At 48.3% G+C, this 21,065-nt stretch overlaps 1 protein-coding gene and 1 long non-coding RNA gene across 4 annotated transcripts in view; both read left to right on the forward strand.

Moving 5' to 3' along the window:
* Positions 1-21,065, forward strand: part of SETBP1 (SET binding protein 1) — a 363,259-nt gene that overhangs the window by 87,450 nt on the left and 254,744 nt on the right. The window lies entirely within an intron of this gene.
* Positions 1-21,065, forward strand: part of LOC116660626 — a 28,062-nt gene that overhangs the window by 3,392 nt on the left and 3,605 nt on the right. Inside the window, exons 2-3 of the long non-coding RNA XR_004316204.1 lie at positions 11,624-11,635; positions 12,895-12,898. This is a non-coding gene — a long non-coding RNA (uncharacterized LOC116660626). The remainder of the gene's footprint in view (positions 1-11,623; positions 11,636-12,894; positions 12,899-21,065) is intronic.

Genomic DNA, 21,065 nt, shown 5'->3' on the forward strand with positions numbered 1-21,065 from the left:
ACCCGAAAGAATCTTTAATTCTTTTTTTTTCTTTTTGAGGAGGAAGATAATTAAGTTAGTTTCTTCCTTCCTTCCTTCCTTCCTTCCTTCCTTCCTTCCTTTCTTTTCTTTCTTTTCTTTTCTTTCTTTTCTTTTCTTTCTTTCTTTCCTTCCTTCCTTCCTTCCTTCCTTCCTTCCTTTCTTTCTTTCTTTCTTCCTGTCTTTCTTTCTTTCTTCCTGTCTTTCTTTTTTTCTGTCTGTCTTTCCTTCCTTCCTTCCTTCCTTGGCACTGGGGGTTGACCCCAGGACCTTGTGCGTGCTAAGCAGGCACTCTACCACTGAGCTAGAATCTTTAATTCTATTGGTATTCTCAAAATATGGTTGGACTTTTGAAGGTATGGACTTCTGTGTAGAGCTATCTGAGGGGAGGTTCATGTTTCCTTTAAATTCCTTTTACTCTCTTGCTGTCTATTGAAGACCAGGGATACTTTCTTCCTGCAGATCCACAGGCCGGATTATTGCTCTCTCTCACCTTACACCGCATCTCCTCCTATTGAAGAAAGGTTTGTAATCATCCATCTGTGACCTACAACAATTAAAAAAAAAATTATAGTGACTGTGGAGGAAACCTGCTCACCAGGTGCCCCTGGACCTCCCGCCTACAGGCCAGATTCACAGCCGCCCCGCTGGTGTTGCCTGTGCCATGAGCAGTCCCCCTTTACCGCTATGTTGTAGAGCGAGGACTTCCACGGAGGAGGAGCTTCGATGCTTCGATCCTAACCCGTGGGTCTTAGCTGCAGATAACCCTCCCTCATGGCCAGGTCGGCTCACGGCTGGGTACAAAAAAAGAGGGTAAGGAAGAGACCCCAGGGGACACTTCCAGCTCAGGGGGACTGTGGCGGCAATTGGCAGCTGCCTGCAGCACGCTGAGGTTTTGTGTTAACGCACCCGTGCTCCATCAACAGAAAGTTGCTTTCTTCTTGCTCCCCAAAACGCAGAGAACTTCACTCTTTAAGTGCCTATTCCTGACTGATGGAACCAAAACAAAGCAGATAAGCAAACAAGTAATCAAGTAGCCAATCCAACTGCTAGGGTCCCGTGGAGCATCTCAGGTTAGCTGAAGAGAATTTGGTCTTAAGCTAGGTTGATACTTCAGATTCTAAGTAAGTATTAATATTTTTCTCTCTCTAGTTTCCCCTTACCTGCCCTGAATGTGTATGTCTTCATTTCTTTCTTGGCATGACTGGTGAGGAAAAAGGCAGAGCCGCCAGGTAACATGCTAATGTGCCCTCTTCTCCTGCCACAGACACTTGCAGATGCCTGGGGACAGCATGGCCAGTGAATCAGATCGAAAACAAAAATTTGAGCCAGTGGTAGATCACAGTTATTGACAGATGATGTGAGAAGAAGGCCCAAGATTTATGCAGTAATTTGGGCTAGAAATGTGCTTGGTTTGCTATGGGCATGACTGTCACTTGGAAGCTGTTCTTAAACGGATGGCCATCTTTACCGCCTCCTTGGATGTAGACCTGAGTCTCAGCACAGTCGTGGGGTGGGGCAAGTTTCAATCAGAATGAAGGAGGAGGGTATGGAAAAATCTTCTATCCAAGAAACATCACTGAAACATAGATTGCTGACATCTGTCATTGGAAGTGCCCCCCAGGGGTGTGTGTTGTGGGGGTGCAGTGGGGCGGGGGGAGAGATGTATTCACTATGTGAAAGATCTACAAAGAAATTCTGCTGACCCACCCCTGATCTTTGCCCCACGCCAACCTGAGCGTTAGGGAACCACTGATACAGATGACGGTCACGAGTTCTGCCATGTGCAGGAGACGAGCGAGAATGTAACTCGACATGATTTGTGGACAGGGTGGGACTGCCTGGGACTGTGGGAACTTGGAGTTGCAGGCAACTTGGGGGTCATCTATAGACAACCTGGAAGATACTCTTCAACCTCAGCTTGAAAAACATTACATAATGCAGAAGTGTGCAAGCCGGGATTTGAACCTGGGTCAACTGATCCCAGAGTTCACACTCCTGACACTCAGGCATTCAGACAAACGCCAGTAACCTCTCAATTCGGGTGAGTCACGTATCTCCAGATACTTAACAAGAGATTCATGGGATTCTGCATTTTCACTCGGGTTTTATTTTAAGTCAGATCACTTCAGAGTTGGTATAATGCTTTGCAGAGAGGATAATGACAAGGTCTCTGGAGGTAAAATTAGAAAAAAATTTTTTTTTTTTACTTTCCTGAAAATGCTAATGAGAAACTCAGAACTTTCAATCAGTGCACCTTGCCTTGCTACGGAAAGTGTCACTAGAAATGAGAACCTTTAGCTTGTGACCTGGCTCTTTTTTTTTTTTTTTTCCTTTTAATTGCTATTGGAAAGTAATTTCAGTACTTACTTATTCAAAACGTTTTTTGACCAATTACTTTATATAGGCTCCGTGCAAGGTCCTTCACGTACAAATTTGAATAAAATGCTCTCCTTCTCCTTAAAGAACTCACCTTCTTCTGGGAGAAACAGGCTTAAAGTAAATTAACGTGGATATTTCTGTGTGATAAATGCAGTTAGCAAGATATAGAAGGTGCTCTGGTAACAGAGCCTAGGGAACCAGGAAGGTTTCCAGAGGAGGTGACATAAGGTTATGGTGTCCAGACTCCTCTCTCTTCCTCACTGTGTGTCTGCGAGAATTCACTACTCAAGTTTTGGTCACATTTTTTTTTTTTTTTCCGACATCACTTCCTCTACAGCCTGGTTTCCAACAAATGAATGAAATACAATTCTTGTCTACCTTCGTTTCTTACCTCTGTCTTCTGCAGTGATTTTAATTTACCTCTTAATTCCTTCACTCCACCCAAGTAAAGAGGATGGAGCATAATTTTCAAATTTAGGTCAGTTGAGGAATTCCCAAGCTTGGAAAGCATGACTTTTGATCATTCCTTGATCATCTTAGACTGAAAAATAGTGAGTCATAGAGATTGGATTTTGAATGATGGAATGCAAGATTACCAGATTTGAAAGGGACAGTAAAGGCCGTCTTACTGATTGACTGCATGTTATATAAGCGATGGGCCTGTACCCAGTGAGCCAGCGACCCGTCCCCGTCACCCAGCCCGTTAGGCTTGGGCGGGTCTCTGCTCAGACCACTTTCTCTGCACTTTGATCTCTGCCTAAGCTGTTCAAATCGTGATCTCCACTAGAAGGACCCCATCTCGCGTCTGTCTCTGAAGTGCCCTCCGATGTTCAGTGAACAAGTCCATTTTAACTTTGGTGCTATTTGCTTTTCTCTGTCTTTGATCCCTTCTGAAGTTGTGAGGTGTGATCCTCTGTGTGAAGCTTCCCTGGCAGGAGACAGACAGTCACGCCCTCCTGAGGGCCCTGTGTAGAGAGGCAGCACAGGCCTGGATGTTAAGAAGCACCTTTTGGGGGAGGGTATAGGTCGGTGGTAGAGCATGTGCTTGGCATGCACGAGGTCCTGGGTTCAATTCCCGGTACCTCCATTAAAAAAAAAAAAAAAAAAAAAAAAAAATATATATATATATATATATATATATATATATATAAACCGAATTACCTCCTCCCCCCAAAAACAAAAACAAAAAAATTAAAATAAAAGCACCATTTTAGGGCACTTTCGGCACTGGCCTTTTCTCCCCCGCCTCCGTCCATAGCCCGGGCAGGCACCCGCCCTGAGTGTTCACATCTGGGGCTCCTGGTTGACCCCCAGACTGTAGAGCGCTCACTCTCTGCCCCGTAGCACAGCCCCTGTTTTCCAAGTGGATGGCCATTCGGACCCAACCTAGATTGATTTTTTTTTTTTTTTCTAAAAGGCCAAAGAAAATATGATTTCCAAACCAGACAGAATCTAGCCTCATTTAATTTCGCGGCGCTGTGCAGTGGAACTGTCAGGATAAGACTCTATCTAGCAACTTAGAAACTCCCAAAGCCAGAGGGACAGGAAATTTCATGGTAAATATTGAAGCGCCCGGGTTCCTGGGCAGTTGGAAACGATGCGTTAAGAAGCTTTCCTCTTTCCCTCTAATTCCCCGTATTCATCATTTGAGCTGTGCCATTTGGGCTTATCCTTTATGCCTGAAGAAGTCCTGCCTTTTAATCTGTTAGCTCAGGGGGAAAAAATGTAAAGAAATATAAAACACCCTAAATAATGGCGCTGGGAGATAATACCCAGCGGGGGGGGGGGGACATTTAGCACTCAGATGTCCCTCACCTGCACGAGTGTGTTCCCAGCAGCCCAGCTCTGATGCCGACCATTGCAGCGGAGGGGAGACTTGATACAGGATCGGGAGGCCCTGGGACTTGTCCTGGGTGTTCTGCTTACACTTTTTCGGTTTGTGCCTCAGTTTCCCCACTGGTAAAGTGGGGAGAAGACTTTTCCTGAGGCTACCTCCCAGGAGGCCAGGAGGATTCAAATGAGACAGGGAGAGTGGCCGCGCCTTAGAGGTGAAAGTGTGGGCAGTGGAAATCCGGCGTAACTGTGGTCTCCCCAGGCCAGGGTCGTTCGGATGCGTCATTGGTGCTGGTTTAGCATGGAGTGCCACCTTCTCCCCTCCCCCCAAATACAGGAGGGGAAACCAAGGATTAAAATGTGAAATAACTTGCCCAGTACGCCTCCGCTTGCGAGTGGTGGAACTGGGGCTCACACTCAGCTCGGACTCTCTCTGACACTCAGAGTCAGCACCTGGCACCGTGGGGTCATCCCGTCAGGCTGAGCTCTCATGTTGTGGCTCACGGTTGTGCAGTGTTTCTGTGTGGCCCCGACCTTGCCTCCTGGCCCAGCCCCATCCAGCTGTGTCCTTGTCAGGTGGAGGGGGTGGACCAGTTTTCCTTCTGCTGATCTGCTCTGCCCTTCAGAGCAAGCACTCTTTTCCCCAGGCTTCTGAGCAGGTAAACTGAGGACACAGGAGGCTCCTGGACACTAGTCAGGAAGAAACCAGGGACTTGTGACAAGCTGAAGTAGGCCCATTTGGGGCCAGTGAAAAGTCTGATTTCTTAAGCACTTTATTTGTCTTTTGGGGCAGAATGGCACTGATTAATACTTTCCGTGGAAAAGCAAAAGCTGGGGACCAGCCCTCCCATTTCTGAACTTGACTGTTTTATTTACAATCTCTGAGCAAATTTTTGGAATTTCACCAACAGATTCCCTGGGGCATGGAAATCAAGTTCCTTGTGTGTGGATGGGCCGGGGGCGGGCTGCTGTGTGCTGTACAGCGCCTTTATCTGCCAGCCCCTCCCCTCTCCCTTCTCCCCGAAGGAGGCTGGGTCAAGACTTGAGCTGTTTAGTTTGGCTTGAGTTTGGGGGCATGGACGCTGAGCTGGCCTTGTGTGAAACCCGCTTGCTGATGCTTGTCTGAAAGTCAAAGTGTCATGGCCTCTGGAGGACAGAGCTGTCCCTCCCTCATTCTCAGCGACCTCGGGACTGCTGCCCCGAGACCCTGAGAGCCACTCAGCAGACTGTTAGAGCAGGGAGGAACCCCTAATCTCTCGCCATCTTCCCTCGAGTTTTATTCTAGGCATTTTGTAAACTTGGGCTCAGCGCTGAGAAGTTCACCCAAAGCTTTCCAGTAACAAATAGGGGTCACTGATTTGGCATCTCCATTAAAACGCTCAGGCGCTAAATCCTCAGTGTTCTTTATTTTTATCGTTTGATTTTCTTTATCTCATCTTGCCAATTTTACTGAGGACACACATTTTTTAACAGCCAATATTTCATCTTTTCGGGGGTCGGGAATGTAATTTCCTTAAGTTGGCCAGTCTAGTGGTGAGATGCTAGACTTTTCCATTAAGTGACTCCTGTTTGTTTACTCTCCGAAGTTCCTACTCTAATTTTTGGCCCTTCCCCACCCCCCTTTTCAAGCTGTCTGGGTGTCGCAGGGGAAGGCTCGGGAGCCTGTTGGGGAGGGCAAGATCGCGGAATTTGTAATTCCTGCCCAGAGCCCCAGGCAGACCTGGGATCTCCCCATGGAAGCCCCTGCGGGGTCCAAACTGCCTACTTAGCCCCAAAAGATTTAATCCTGTTCAGCGTGGGGTGATGTCACTGGGTCAGAGCCTAGGAGCTGGGCAACCCTGTGCGGGAGGAAGGATGAATGGCTGGCTGGTTGAGGCCCAGGTGTTGGGTGGCCACCGAGCAGTGAGGTCATTACCTTGCCTGGGCTGTTGAATGCAGTTTAATCTTCCTTTAAGACAGGGCTGGACAATGTCGCTTTTGTGACTTCAAAGAGTCACTAGGCATGCTCCAGGAGGCCAGGTTTCCAGAATTCTCCCAGCAGAAAATCACAGCCCTGTCATAGAGTCAGGGGATGTATCAGTGCTTCTGTTTTCTTGAAACATGCACCACGTCATTGTCATCGTCACACTCGGTAGGGATGGCTGCTGGGAAGCTGGAGGGCGTGCGCAGGCCCTGTCAAAGTGCTTAGAGCTGGGGCAGGCTTTCCCCCACAGAGCACAGCACCCCGCCCCAGACCCGAGTGTGGGCTCCGGGAGTGCAGGGAACACCCCACTCACTGAAGAATTCAAAACATGTCGACCTGGACATGTGTTAGCTTCCTTTCGTTACTGGGTTGAGTCTTAAGGTTCCTTTCCTCCCACAACAATAATGGCCCATTGCTGGTTACTTTAGGGGCAAACAGCTGGCAGGAGAGTTGGAGGACTAGGGAAAAGGAGGGAGGGGAGGGAGAGGAGAGAGAGAGAGGAAGATCTCTGGTCCGGGCTGCCCACGGCAAACTGCAGGGCAGCTTTGTGAAGAGGTAGGCTTCGAGGGAAAGCCTCGAAACGTTCTCGGAGTCTGTGTGTGAGTGCGTCCAGCCCTCTCTCCTTGCCTGAGAGGAGGGTCCTGATAGCTTATCTGCTTCCAGCACGACGTCTGTGACCTCTGTGCCCCTGGTGCCGTCATCACGTTCTTCAGAAACAAGGAGCCCTCAGGCAGGCCCAGCACGTGGGATTTGAAATTACCCTAGTCATCTCCTCTTTTAGGGTAATGAATCTTAAATGTTTGTTTTTTCCGAAGGTCCTTTGTTTAATACTTTAGAGTGCGTCCACTTGCTTGTGAATTCCAGAATTGACTGACCAAGTTCATGCTGGGAACTTCTCATCCCAATCATGGTTTTGTGGTATGCCTCATTTGGAATGTCCATGTGTACTCCTTCACATTCATTCGTTCATTCGTCCATCCATTTTTTCATCCATTCATCCAAACATTTTAGAAAACTGGGGCCGTGCCAAGCACTGCTCTAGACCTTGGCCTTACAGTCAACAAGACAAACATAATACTTGCCCTTATCAGGTTACAGTCTCCTGGGAGAGAGAGACTTTATCAACGAAATGTAATTAAGCTGTTGAAGGTGAGGCAAAGGCAGTAGGGAGCTACAGCAGCCGCCAGCGGGCGCTCTCATTAGCACCGGGGCTCACAGGGGTGAGCCTGTTAAAGAAGCGATGTCCATGCTGAGAACGGAGGAATAAGGAGTCAGCCAGGAGAATGGCAGACTGGATGGGGTGGTGACAAGCCTGGCTGGGTCGGGAGAAAGAGTTCCAAAGAAAAGGAACAGCTTGTCCAAGTGGCGGCAAGGCAAGATTAAGTCAAGAGCTTTGGAGGAACTGATGGGGGCCAGCGTGGCAAGCGAGGGAGAGTGTTGTCAGGAGGACTGGCGAGGGAGTTGAGGGGGACCTCAGGGGGTGCTTGGTAGGGGTCTTCTCAGCCCTCTGAGGGATCCTGGACTTCATCCCACGGACGACGGAAACTCACTGAAAACTTCCTGCAGGGGGATGACATGATCTCAGCCACTGATTTCAGTGACTGTTCCGGCTGCAGTGTGGAGAATGGATTGACAATTGTGGGGGATTAACAGGGGATCTACAAGGGGGCTCACCTAGCTGAAATTCTTAAGAATGGGGAAAACTTGGCCCATGGGGCGCTAATTGGCACCACTCCCATTGTGATGGTTTTTGACATGCCCTCTTTGTATCACTAAAGCTACAATATTAAGTTGTGCTACTTCAGACAGTCACACACACACACACTCATATACATGCACTCACACACTGAGGGAAGGGTCCACATCATGCATCCCCCCCATTGCTTAGCGTAATTCCTGGCTTCCAAGGTGCCCAGGGGATGTTTGCCAAATTGATGAATGAATGAAGACATGCATAATTCCTCATTAGACTCTCCTTTGAACAAATTTTCCCATTAAGGTTGCCCTAGACGTTGAAGTGCCGTGCAAAGAGAGGGAGCAATGCAAAGACCCGACCCAGGAGCCTGGGTTCCATCCCGCCTCCGCCTCTGAGAAGCTGAGCAAATGGGGAGCAACCTGCAGTTCCTTGATACCCCGTTCCCTCTACTGTAAATGAAGGTGTTGGGCTGGAGGAAACCCAGCTTACGTGATTCTCTGACAAGGCGCTGTGATACTGTTTAAAAGCAACCCAACCCTTACTGTTGGCGACCCTCAACATTTTGAGTTTGTCATGAAATGTCCTTCGGTAGAGGGATGTCGGAAAACCAGAACTTTCCTTTCCGGTCTTGGGGGGATGAGGGAAAACAGGGTAGCTGTTAGAAAGGCAGGACTACCTCACCCAGAATGTTCGGAGACACTTAGAGGCAAGCTGCTCCCAGCAGGGCACAGACAAAAAGAAGCAATTTCATTATGAACACAGAGATTTGTTTTCTCTTTCTCCTTGAAGAGAAAGAATGGGGATGAAAGAAAAACAAGAGCTGAACTTTCGCATCCTGATAAGAATTTCCTGGTATTTATAACACATAAAAACTTCTATTTATTAAATTTTTTTAAAGAAATGCATTTTTGCTACTTGGCCAACATGACTGCTTTGGGGGAAAAATAGAGGCATTTGGTTCCAATATGTAGATCAGGCAGAACAAAAGAGCACACCACTTTTTTTCTTTCTTTTTAAAATATTTATTTACCTCCTAGGGAAAGGAAAGAAAAGCCAGGAGGAAGCAGAAAGGAAGCCCTGTCAAGAGTGCTAACTGAAATGGGCTTTCGTGGCTGTGGCAGTTGCCCAGCTGGGCGCGGTGTTCCTTCTCCCTGCAGGAGCTCCATCGTGGTGCGGGGTGGGGGTGGTTCTTAAAGGATGGGGATGGTTCCTTTGGAGAGAGCTAGCTAGTCTTTCGAGCTCAGCTCAGTCAGTCAACAAGGATTAATAAAGGTCCCCTGTCTGCTTTTCCAGACGTTCTTGGGGAGGCAGAAGGACCCCGGACCATGCCTCCCCTCCTGCCAGCGGACATGACATTCTAGCTGGGCAGGCACCGCTGACTGGTCTGGGAATGAGGACGAAGGCAGGGAGCTTGTCTCACATCTGGGGACCCCTGACAGTTTTCATATCCATGACCCCATTTGACCTTCACTGCATTCTTACTCGTAAGAGGCTCAGTAAACTTTGAAGAGCATTGGAGTCGGAGTCAGAATACCTAGACCTCTGAGATTTTGGATGAGTCATGTCACCACCGAAAGCCTCTTTTCTCCTCTATAAATTCGCTTTCCTCATCCCTGTTCTCGCTCTTCCCAGGGTTATTAAAAGGATCAAATAAAATAATGGATTTGAAATTGCTCCATGAACTCTGGGAAACTCAACAAATATGATATATCTTGCACATCATTGGGGGGATGCGCAGGTCATAAGCGTTCTGCACATTCTGGGAGTGGGAAGCACACCACGGTGGTGGTCGCCCAAAGTTCAGAGACTTGCTCAAGGTCCCACGACTTGTCTTTAGCAGAACCCTGGGTCTTCCTCCAGGAAGAGGTGTTTCCAGTGTAATCTGTGGTTGCCTCTCCCACTGTGGGAATTCAGATGAAAAGTATATCCATGAGGCAGATTTTGTAAGTCATCAAGTGTTCATGGAGCACCTCAGATGCAATTTTTTCAACTCCCAGCATAGAAGGATGCTCCCAAGGTCTATCCACGGTAACGGTGATGGAGCAACGTCGTGCAACGTTGGCAGCAGTACGTGGTCCGTGACCTAGGGGGAGGCTACTCACCACAAACAGTGACAAGGGGGATGGGTGATGACTGTCTGCTGTGCCTATGGTTTACTCAGACGTTCATGTGTATTACAATCTTCAGTCCTTCCAGAGTCCTGTAATGTAGGGAGGAAAGGCATTTTTATTACCCTCCAATTTTAAATGTGGAACCTAGGGCCTTGGAGAGTTTAAGTGACTTGTCCAAGGTCATGAAACCTGTAAGCGGTGGGTCTCGCTTCAGGCCTGGGCGTTGAGACTGTCAGTTCTTATCTCTGGGTGCTCATGCCACCAGCTGTCTGCCTGAAGCCTGAGGGCCCTGGTTCGCTTTGCCTGTCTGGTCGGTTCCTTGTGGTAAAATGAGTCAGCCCAGGAGAGATGTGGGAAGCCAGGTTTCCGAGCCGCCGTGTCGGGGGTGGGGGGTGGGGCGGTGGCTGCGAGGCTGGTTCTGAGAGGCCACTGACACGGTCTGGGGTAACTTGGTGCCTTTGTCCTCTGATCTGGAAGGTGAAAGGGGCGGGCTATCCCTTCTAGCTCCAAAGTGATGTTTGGAGCTACGTGAGTGAGATGCACCATGATTCTCAACTCTCCTTAAAGATATTGGAGAGGAGGAATTTTTCTTCAGAGTATGCTGGTTCTAATAACCCATTGTATTTTGTAAAGCACTGGAAATTTCTCAAGGATTTACCCATCTTGTTTCATTTATCCTTACAACATTCTTCAGAGAGGTTGACCGCTGGATGCTTTTTATGTCTTTGACGGCCATTCTAGCCTGTCTGTTCCTCAGACCCTCCTGGGGACCTTGCGCCTCTGTCTGGAGCACCGTTCTCTGCCACCGTGTGACCTGTGTCTCCTTGTCACTTGGTTTGGCTCATGGGTCACCTCCTCCAAGGGGGCCTTTGCAGACCCCCTCAGTTACAGTCCCCATGGCCATCATTCTTTATCATACGGACCTGTTTTACTTTTTTCAAAGCCTTTATCGCTACCTGAATTATGAATATCTGTTTACATCACATTGTCTCTCCTGGCTGGAATTTAAGCTCCAGCAGAGCTGTTTTCCTTGCTCTCCATTGTATACCAAAAACACAGAACAGTGCTTAATATAGTAGCACATAGTAGGAGCTTAATATTTGTTGACTGAACTCAACATCTTATGAAAAATTTAACAATGTGCTCAAGATTTACATGGTCTGTGAGTGACTGACATAGGACCAGAATTCCATCTCTGCAATCCTAGTTCACTGTTCCTTCCAATTGATATTATGCTGCCAAAAATGTGTGCGTGTTTATACCTGGGAGGCCCTGGTGACTACTGGTAAGAGTTAGGGTGACCTGAGACATTTATGGGAAACTGAATGCATTTGTTACGGGTGATGAGGAAGCCCCTGAGGGTTGCACCGTTCACTTATGATAGAACTTTACAGTCTGTGTCCTTTGTGTATTTAACATCAATCATCCCCTATTCGTTTATCTCATTTTTAAAGGGAGCTTATTTTAGGAGCACTTTCGATATTTTTTATTGACAGTGTTTGGGTTTAACATACATAAACTCGCTGCCACGCACACACACTCACAAAAGAACGTAAACAATGACATATGGGTTAGATTCCTGGTCAAACTGCAGAGATCTGCTCCCTGACAGAAGCTCAGAGGGCTTCGTGTGTGAGACTGCTACACAAAAGGCGTTGCCAGGACGCGGCTGTTCCTCTGAAATCAACGGTTACATGTACGCTTCTTCCTTGGTCGCCTGGTCGCCCTCCATCACCCATTCGGAATCCGTCAGTTTACTGGAATTTGTTTGGGGGATCAGGCCGAGTTGGATGCCACCTGGATTACCTCTTAATTATATAATTTGTTTCGTTCTGCGTGAAGCTAATTGCCTTTTGTTTGCCCTGTGTTTTCTCGTTTGAGCATTAAGGAGATTCCCTCTGGGTGGGAATTTTTTGAGGGTTGGTGAACAAGGCTGTTTATTGACTTCCCCGTCTTTGGACTTTCTTGTGTTTCACTCAGCCGTCCTCTTCCCTTTAGAGACCAAATATTACTAATCGATCATTGTGAGACCACTGCCCCACCTCCTTGTTGACCTCAGTTGTGTTCCTTCCCTCTGTGATCTCTCTGCTGAGATGGAGCCTCTGCAGCAGCACGTGGCGTTTCAGGTTGGGGCCAAGGATGCTTTCATCAAAGGACAGGTCACCTTCTTCTCTTACGTCTTTAGTGATATGCCAGACTTCTGCCACTTTGGATTTTGGCAGTGGGACCTCCTCAGAACTGAAAGAATGACGTCATTGTTCTGTAAGTGTCTTCCAATAACGCTCCACCATAAATCAAAGGCTCACCTGTGTTTGTGCAAACTAAACACTTTTCGAGCTCTTTTTCCTGTCCATTCTCCTCAGAATCTTCTGCTTTCCCCTCTGTTTTAATATATCGACTTCTATAGCTCTGGGTTTCACCGGTTTCTTCTTTCTTCTTCTGGATCATTTCTGTCCACATGACTTTCACAGAGGTCCCTGAAACTTGCAGAGACAAGCCCATTCTTCCCCAGCCTGATTTCTGGTCTCCAGGCCAACTGCTTGTCTGTGACAGAGCGTCTCCTTTATTCCTTGGAAATGCAATATTTTAATAGTTCTTGACCGAGAGCTTTTCCAAAGGTTTTGGAAGGTACAAAGCTGACATCTTGAGTTCTCCCCGTATACTCGCTTATTGACTCACGCAAGGAGCACAGGCCTCCCAGACTTTGGAGGTAAATATTTACATCAGCCCAAACGTAGACCTAAGTTCCGGCACACGTGAAAATGCAAACACGGGACTTCAGGGCTCTTTAATTTTTTTTTTTCCCTAGAGTTACATAGTTTTCCATACCGCCGGTGTGTGGTGTCACGGGGCACTGTTACAGTCATAAGCAGAATCACTGGCCAAAATAGAGGGGTGGGTGTGCTGCATGGAATTTGGAGATCTTTACTTTTGGAAAAATAAGCCTTCATGGTAAAGACCAAAAGAAACAGGCAAGGTCAACACCCCACGTAGGACCTCTGGGGAGGGGACAATATGCTTCGCGCTCTAAGACAAATTAACTCTGCTTGGCAAAGAGAAGCCGTCCATGAGCTGAAGAAAACTTTTCTGGGACGTGAGTCACATGCTCCCTGAAGATCTGGGGCTCCCCTTCCACCGAGAGCAAGTTCAGGGGCACAGGGTTGGAGAACCACGTAGGGACCTGAGGAGGTGGGGGGTTGTACCGACCTTCACTTGATTCAGTCAAGCACCTGAGGGGATGTGACCATCTCAAACATAATGTGGATGTGCTCCTGTCATTCTGTCAACAGCTTCCAGGTTCTGACCCTTCTTGCAAGTTCGCCATCTGTGAGGAGAGCAGACAAAGGGTGGTTTGGGTCCCACGAAGGGAGAGCATTTTGGGCTGTTGACCTGGGACTCAGTTTACAGACTTTGCAGCCCTGTCAGTTTAATCTGGATGGTGTGCAAGGATGTACAAGGGACAAGAGTGCTTTTGAAGGTAATTTAGATTTCTCTCCTTAGGGATGATTTTATTTATAAGAAGATGAGCACGAAGAACACAGCACGAGAAGGGCGCTGCTGTGTAGACAGGCTCGTTTCCTTAGCTATGGTGATAGACCTTAATTCGGTAGAGTCCAGGAGCAGGAATTGGAAGGGTACTTCATCTTTGTAGCCCCTGTCAGCCCGGAGTACGGCGTCTCCACAAACAGGCACCGCTTTCCCTCTTAGAAAAATGCCACTGAGTCAAAGATGGAGCTGAGGCCAGCCCCAGAAGCCCGGCGGATACACGCCGAGTGAACCACCGTGACAGACACGTAGGGGAACAGGCACCCCTTACTTTATGAGACCAGTAAATTACTGAAAAGATATGTAGAAACTGAATTTTTTGGAAGTCGTCTTTTTTTTTTATTTGAATATACTGATGTCTTAGGTGTTGGCCATTTAAAGAATATACTGGGAAATCCTTCTTTAAGAAAAGGAAGGAAAAGAAATAAAAGGCTTCTTGTAATGTGAATAAAGCCCTTGTGATTTTTCCCTCTTCCTCTTTTGGACTTGTATACATTCGTGGTTTTTTTCAAGACAGGAACAGAGATATATTTTTCAAGATCAAAGATAAAATGCAGTCCCAGAGGATAATTTCCTAAATAATGCTGGTGGAAAAATCTCTCAAGCTATTGAGAGAAGTTTACCCTCAGGAGTGTAGAATCTTAGTTTCTGACAGGCTCCCAGGAAAGCCGGTCGTAAGGGGGAGAGGGGGGCAAGGCTGCCCTTTCTCTCCAGCACACTGGGGGAGGCTGCCTCCTTCCAGAACTTTCCCCCAGCCGCCAGTCGTAGAGGTAGGGCGAACGGTATGTCTTTGGAGATTTATCCAGTGACTTTAGGGGACAGCAGATAATTTCTGATTGCATCAATGATGGCAGAGCACAGCAGCTTCCTTGCTCACTGTGGCCTTCAGTTTGTACAGACTCCTCCAGCCCTGCCCCCGCTGGGAGGGCCCATGGTGTCATTTCAGACTGCGGGAACCACTAGCAGTGACCGGGAAAGAGAGCCTGGAAGCCCCGCCTCGCTCTCGTAATATTCCGTGGAGTTTCAAGACCTCATCTTTGCAGGATTTCAGCTCCCTTATGTTGTTATTCGTTCTGCTAGAAACACTGGGAGGAACGGAGCAGAACTGTTTATGGAAGATGCAAGCACTCAGCAGTAATTTAATTAGTAAAGTTATCAGTCATGAAAATGATCATTTAAACACATGAACAACTCCCCACTCACAGGAACTTACTTTTCCCCACGTTTTAAAACAAACTGCTGACTAGGAGTCTTCTGTCCCTTGGATCTAATGTAGCGGGTAGTAAATTTTGTTTCGTGCCCATGGATAAGAGGAGAAAAGGAGAAATAAACACGGGGTTTGTCCCTGCTTTACTAAAAATACTCTGTGACCTTAGAGAAATCATTTAGCTTCCCCGTTCCTCCACTTTTTCCCTCTGTAAAGTGAAGGGTAAAATGGTTGTCATGTGCTTCCAGCTCAATGTTTCTAAGGTTCTAAACTTTAAAGCTGCATAAAATCTATACATCTGAATAATCTTTTCTTCCTGTGTGTTTCAGCAAGGACAAATACGCTCTCTTGAGTCTGACTTCACTCAGTTTATTGAGAATGTAGGAGAAGGAGGACAGGGTCTGTGTTTTCTTCCAGGCAGCGGTTGGGGGTGTCCCTCAGCAGAGTTCATTTTCGGGCTGTGTCCGTTTCATCTCACACCGTCAGTGCTGGCAATCCTGCGTAGATGGCGGTCATCATCCCACTGCTCTTCTGCTCCTGTTTTTCTCAGCTTATCTTCTGAAAAAAAACCCCAAAGAGATTTTATTTTCTCGTGGATCTCTGTTCTTATCTATTAACAGAGGAGAAGGAAGTGGGATGGACACCGCGCTCTCAGCAAGCTGAGTCAGTCCCGACCTGTCTGCGTCGTAAACTAACGCCGCCCACATTCCTGAAATTTAGCAGAACTAACTCTGACACGCCTGGCTGATGTTAGTTTTATTTCAGAAAGTACTTTTCCACACTGATTCCTCCTGATAAGGCCTGACCGGGCCGCTCTGCTGGCCCCAGGGGAGTCAGAAGTCATTGTGCCACAAACTGTGTGATCCAAGTCACCGGACAAACCCAGGAATGATGTAATTCACCCAGATCTATTCTTTAAACCAAATCTCCACCCAAAATGAGATTTTTCTTCTTTTTCCTTTGAATCCTGGTAGCTGCTGCCCAGATTACTGTTCTGTGATCTCCACAGAAGGAACAGCCTGTGTTTTACGTGGAAGAAACAGCCACATGCGCCGCCGTCAATTTCTCTTGTGATTGTTTTGCTCTAGGAAGGGGAATTCGGGTGCTTTGGCTCCCCTTAAAGAACAGGACAGCAACAATATTAAAGCAAAAACAAAAAAACCCGCAACTGAATCAATTCATTTATCGGCAAGTATATTCCATTTTTTGCCTCTGTCGGGTAGTTTGAAAGATAAAAGGCAGGTCTTCACTGCATCCAGCTTGTTGGTCCCACATGGACTCATGTTTACAAAGGTTTTGTTTCCTGAGCTGGAGGTATTTATTCGATAGTCATTCATTAATGTTCTTGTTTTGATTATTCAGAGTCAGCTAGAACTTCTGACCCATGATAGCCCTTGCAGTCCCACTAAAACACTATAAACCCACAAGGAAGCTGAGAATCATGCTGGTTCAGTTAGCCTGGCAGCCTTGTTCCAGTCCATGTAAGACTCTCCTGTGCTTTTTTTTTAAATTGAAGTGTGTCAATTTTTGGTGCACAGCACAATGCTTCAGTCACGTAGGAACATACATATATTCGTTTTCATATTCTTTTTCACCGTAAGTTACGACAAGATATTGAATGTAGTTTGCTGTGCTGTATTCCCTGTGCTTTTTGAAGTAGATCCCACCCTTCTTTCACAGAGCTGCAGGGTGTAGGCTTTCAGTGTTGGCTTCGCACCAGAATCACCTGGGGGGCTTTTAAGACCTAGGATGCCTGGGTCTGACCCCCCCCCCCCCACCAAGAGCCTGTTTAGTTGGTCTGCAGGTGCTGCCTGGGCACTGGGGTTTTTGAGAGGTGTGCAGCCCACGTTGAAAGCTGCTGTCCTGGGGGTTCCAGGATCACTTGGCCAGAACTCCTTGCCTCAGAGTTCATGTTTGGTAAGATGAAACGTACCTCCCTTAAGAGGGACCGCTCTGAAGACACGTGTAACCTAGACAAACTGTACGAGCATTTGTTCCTTCGTACATATTCATCTGTTCAGTATTGCCTTTATTCAGAAGTATTGGTTGAATACCTAATATGTGCCAGGCGCTGTTGCAGACCCTGAGGGCACAGAGGGCTAGTAAGGGATCTGCCCGCAGGACCTCACAGGAGTTGAAGGACCGCTGGGTTGCCTGTGGGCTAGGGAGCCATTAGGGAACAGGTTGCCCCGCGGAGGCGGGCCCGGAAGGGCTGATGGAGAAGAGTGGGATGGGAGCTCTTCTGGAGCTGGGAAGGAGACAGTAGGCCAGCCACGAGACGTCTGACCACTGGGGAGCTCGGGGACGTCCCGAGGTGCCTAGCACGTGACTTGGCTCTTTCACAGGTTTCGCAATAGAAAATACATGTGTTTTGATGAAAATATGCAGATTACAAATCTTCAGCTCCGTCAAAGAGGGTCTCAGACACACACCTTTGAGCGAACTTTTTCTCATTATGTGTGGTGGCAGGGTAAGACATTCTAGAACACTGGTTCTCAGTCAGGGGCAGTTTTGCTCCTCCCACTGGGAGGAAATTTGGCGATGTCTGGAGATGGTTTTGACTGGGTGGAAGGGCCACTGGCATCCAGAGGATAGAGGCCAGAGAAGCTTCTAAGCATCCAGCAATGCACAGGTCAGCCCCTCTCAACAAAGAACGATCCAGTCCCAAATGTCAGAAGTGCGGCAGTTGAGAAACTGGGTTCTAGATGGGAGAAGGTCTTCCTGCGGGATTTCCTCTTACCACAATGCCTCTCATCCCACACCAACCACACACACACCTGACCACCCCCGCGTAAGTAAAGCATGCCAATGAGGGCTCTGTTCTGTGGTCCCCCCGCCAGCCCCACGGTCTCCACACCTCCCGCAAACTGCAGTCTCTCCCTGAACTTTCAGCGCTTTGGAGAAATCCCCCTGGAGAGGGAGAATTGCCCCTGGGTTGCCCATGCAATTTCCTGCTTCATTTTCATAGCCATCAGACTTCCCCCAGTCTACAGTTGAAATCAAAAGGTTGATTTTCTTCCCTCTAGGGATCACAGAGAGCTAACAAACTGCTCCCTGGATATTTAGAACTTCGAAATAAAGTTTGGGCTCACATCCCGAGAAGTACAAGGAGATGCCAGCTGAGCAGGCCTGTCAGTTACCCCAACCCTGCTGGCTTGGGGAGGCAGGAAACCACTCACCATTGCTTTCTCCTCTCAAGACTGTGAACAGGGCATCGGTTTGGAGCCAGAAACCTGCATTTGAATCCTAGCACAATGTTGCTGAGCAAAAGAATGTGTGCCTGTCGCACCGTGAGGCCAAACAAAGCGAAACATCGGAGTTTGGAGCAGAGAAACGTTTGTTGCAGGGCCGAGCAAGGAGAATGAGCAGCTCGTGCCCAAAATTCCCAAACTCCCTAATGGTTTTGGGGAAAAGCTTTTCTAGGCAAAATGTGGGGTAGGGGCTGCAGTGTGTGTGACTGTCTTCTGATGGGTCGGTGCTGATGGGTGACAGGGCGGTGCTCCAGGAATCTTGTGCCCAGCCTGAAGTTGCCGTCCTCCAGCTGGGTGGGGGGCCTTAGTCCCTGCCGAAGAGCTCAAAGGTATTGTATGTCTATTCCTTGAGGAGCAACCTGGACTCTGCCCCGAGGCTGAGCCACTGTTTCCTGACAGTTCCTCCCTTGTTTCTGCATCCCCTCCCTTCCCTGATTAGCAACTGCTCGAATCTGCCCTTTGGAACTCAGGGAAGGTCCAGGAGGCCGAATGAAACCTATTTCCTACAAATAAGAAATGGGGGACACACAAAGGATCTGGACCAGGGAGGACCTTACAGGGCCCTGCTCTGTTTCGCTCTGACTCTTAGTCATGCCGTTTGGGATAAAACATTTCTTCTGTCTCTTGTCTGTGATCCATCTTCTATAGTCTGGGGATGTGTCACTCATTCGGGGCTTGGCTGAGCATTCGGTTTAAAGTGTCTAAAATGCCTGGTGCAGAGCAGGTGCCTCACAAGTGGTGGCTTTTCTCTGTAAGCGGAGAGGACAGGACTGGGTGAGCCCCACCATCCCATCCAACTCCAGTAGCTCGGCGTTGTGTTGGAAAATGGAGGGGCTCGCTCTAAAATAAGGAGGAAGGGCTTTCTGTTTGTGCAGAAAGAGAAGATATCAATGTCTGCCCGTGTTCCAGACAAACTTTAGGTCACATCGGATTTCCCCATCCTGGAGGGAACTGGGAGGGAGGGCCTGGGGGCAAGGGAAAAGTGTGCACCGCTGGGCTGAGCGGTGAGGTCGGCGTTGTACCTGAGCCCACCTCCCGGGGCCCAGGCAGCACAGAGCAGGGGCGCTGACTCCTCCCAGCAATCTGGCACAGGGCATGCCCGGCCTGCTGGCACGTGGCCCTTCCATTGCCCACTGCCCTGAGCCCGTTACCCACGCTGCATCCCCCTGCCAGCCTGGCTCCAGGATGCCTTGTCCTTTGCCTGACCACTGCCTGCTCTCGCCCTACCTCCCCTCCGAGCTCACCCGCACAGAGTGTGCACATCCTTTTTGAGGTTGGCAGGTGTTTAAAGCTTGCCTCCACCCCCGCTTTTTTTTATCCTCCCAAAGGAGAACAACCTGAATACCACACACAGTGTTATCTAGCTCTGACTTGGAAGAGGAATTTCTCCCCTTAGGGCTCTATTCCTGGTGTAGCATAATCTAAGGAGAAAAAAGTTTATCCCAGGGAAGCCAAATCAGCCAAGAGTTTTTCAGCGTCTGACTGCCTGTTATATTTAGAAACAACACAGAGGCGAGCTTTAAGAATGCTCAGAGCCTGCCAGCAATGCGTGGTCCTCTTTAATTCTTTCTGATGACTTGGGGTGGCCAGATGAAGAAACTGTCTCCTTTAGCCTTGTGGTATTTACCTGACTTTCCTTGTTTGGGTGTGATGGGATAGGAGATAAAGGAGAAATGCAGCTTTAGCATATTGCACCCACTGAATTAGAGATGGGACTTTAAAATTAACCTGGTGTCCAAGCTTCGCCCTTTTTGCAGTTTTATGTGTTGAACTAGGCATGATGGAGTCTCCAAACTTCGGCTTCATCATCTATAAAATGAGGCGACTGCACTTGCTCAATGCTCTGAAACTTAGTTCCGCACTGGGATCAACACAGGGAGTTTGGGAAGAATCTAGAGGTCTCGACTGTGTGGCCACAGTTTCTGATTTACAAGGTCCGGTGCACACGGGGCACCCGCGTTTTCTCAGTGCGCCTCAGGTGATTCAAATTTCCAGCTACTGTTGGCAATCATGGAGTCAGATCAGTGCCTCTCAAAGCCTGTCTCCAGACCAGCAATGCAGAATCCTGGACCCCACCCTACACCTGCCCAATCAGGTCCTGATAATTGGGACCAGCGATGCGTTCTGCCAAGCTCTGCAGGTAGTTCTTATGCATAAAAAAGCAGTAGCTTGGATATTTTAAGGGTTCCTACTAGTTTCAAATCCTATAGTCCTATATAACAGCCTAGATAGGGTTCAAGGTCAAGCCAAGGCCACGTGGCCGGCTAAGTCAGTGATGGAGCCCTGGCTGGAACCTAGGCTTTCGACCGGCCCTTCAGAGCCCGTCTAATTATCCAGCTAAGAGGATATTTAGAGCTCATGGCATTTCTCTCTCTGTCTCCCTGTCTCTTTCTGTCCCTGCCTCTCTCTCTGGGTTCAGCTTCTTGTGGACCACAGGATTGTGGAGAAAATGTTATTTTTAGCTCGCAGTATACCTGCAGTGCAGAACATGTTCATCATAAAAAAAGAAATTATTCTTTAATTCTTAGGCAGGTAGCAAAGGGTGAGTTACTGTGACTTACTGGCCACTTTACTGGCTCTGTAACCAGCACGCCTGAGCAGGCTTTGGTGAAGGTAATTGGCAGGTGAATCTCAAGCTAGCAGCGCAGCCTCCCAGCGAGCGAGCAGAGGGGGCGGGGAGCCGGAGGGGGCGGGGAGCCCGAGGGGAGGGGGCGGGGAGCCGGGGGGGGGGGAGCCCGAGGGGAGGGGGCGAGGCTCACGCCTCTCGGGATATGGCTGTAACTCTTTTTAGCTCTTTGAAGGATCTAGGATTTCAGTCATTGTCCTGCCTTTTGTAAAATGCACTCTCCCTAGTGGTTACAGCATTTTTAAACGGGTGTTCTTCAACAGGGTCTGGAGTGCGTTTTAGGGCTGAATTTGAGATGTTTTAAGAAATAATTTCATCTGTTTGTCCTAGAGGTTAATCAAGGGCTTGCTTCTAGTCCTTAGTAACCAGGAGACAGGAGACAGGACCGGGACAAGAACCTTGGCCCCCTCAACACTCGAGCCAGGGCACCTG

This window comes from Camelus ferus, chromosome 30, assembly GCF_009834535.1.
Source record: "Camelus ferus isolate YT-003-E chromosome 30, BCGSAC_Cfer_1.0, whole genome shotgun sequence".
NCBI lineage: Eukaryota > Metazoa > Chordata > Mammalia > Artiodactyla > Camelidae > Camelus > Camelus ferus.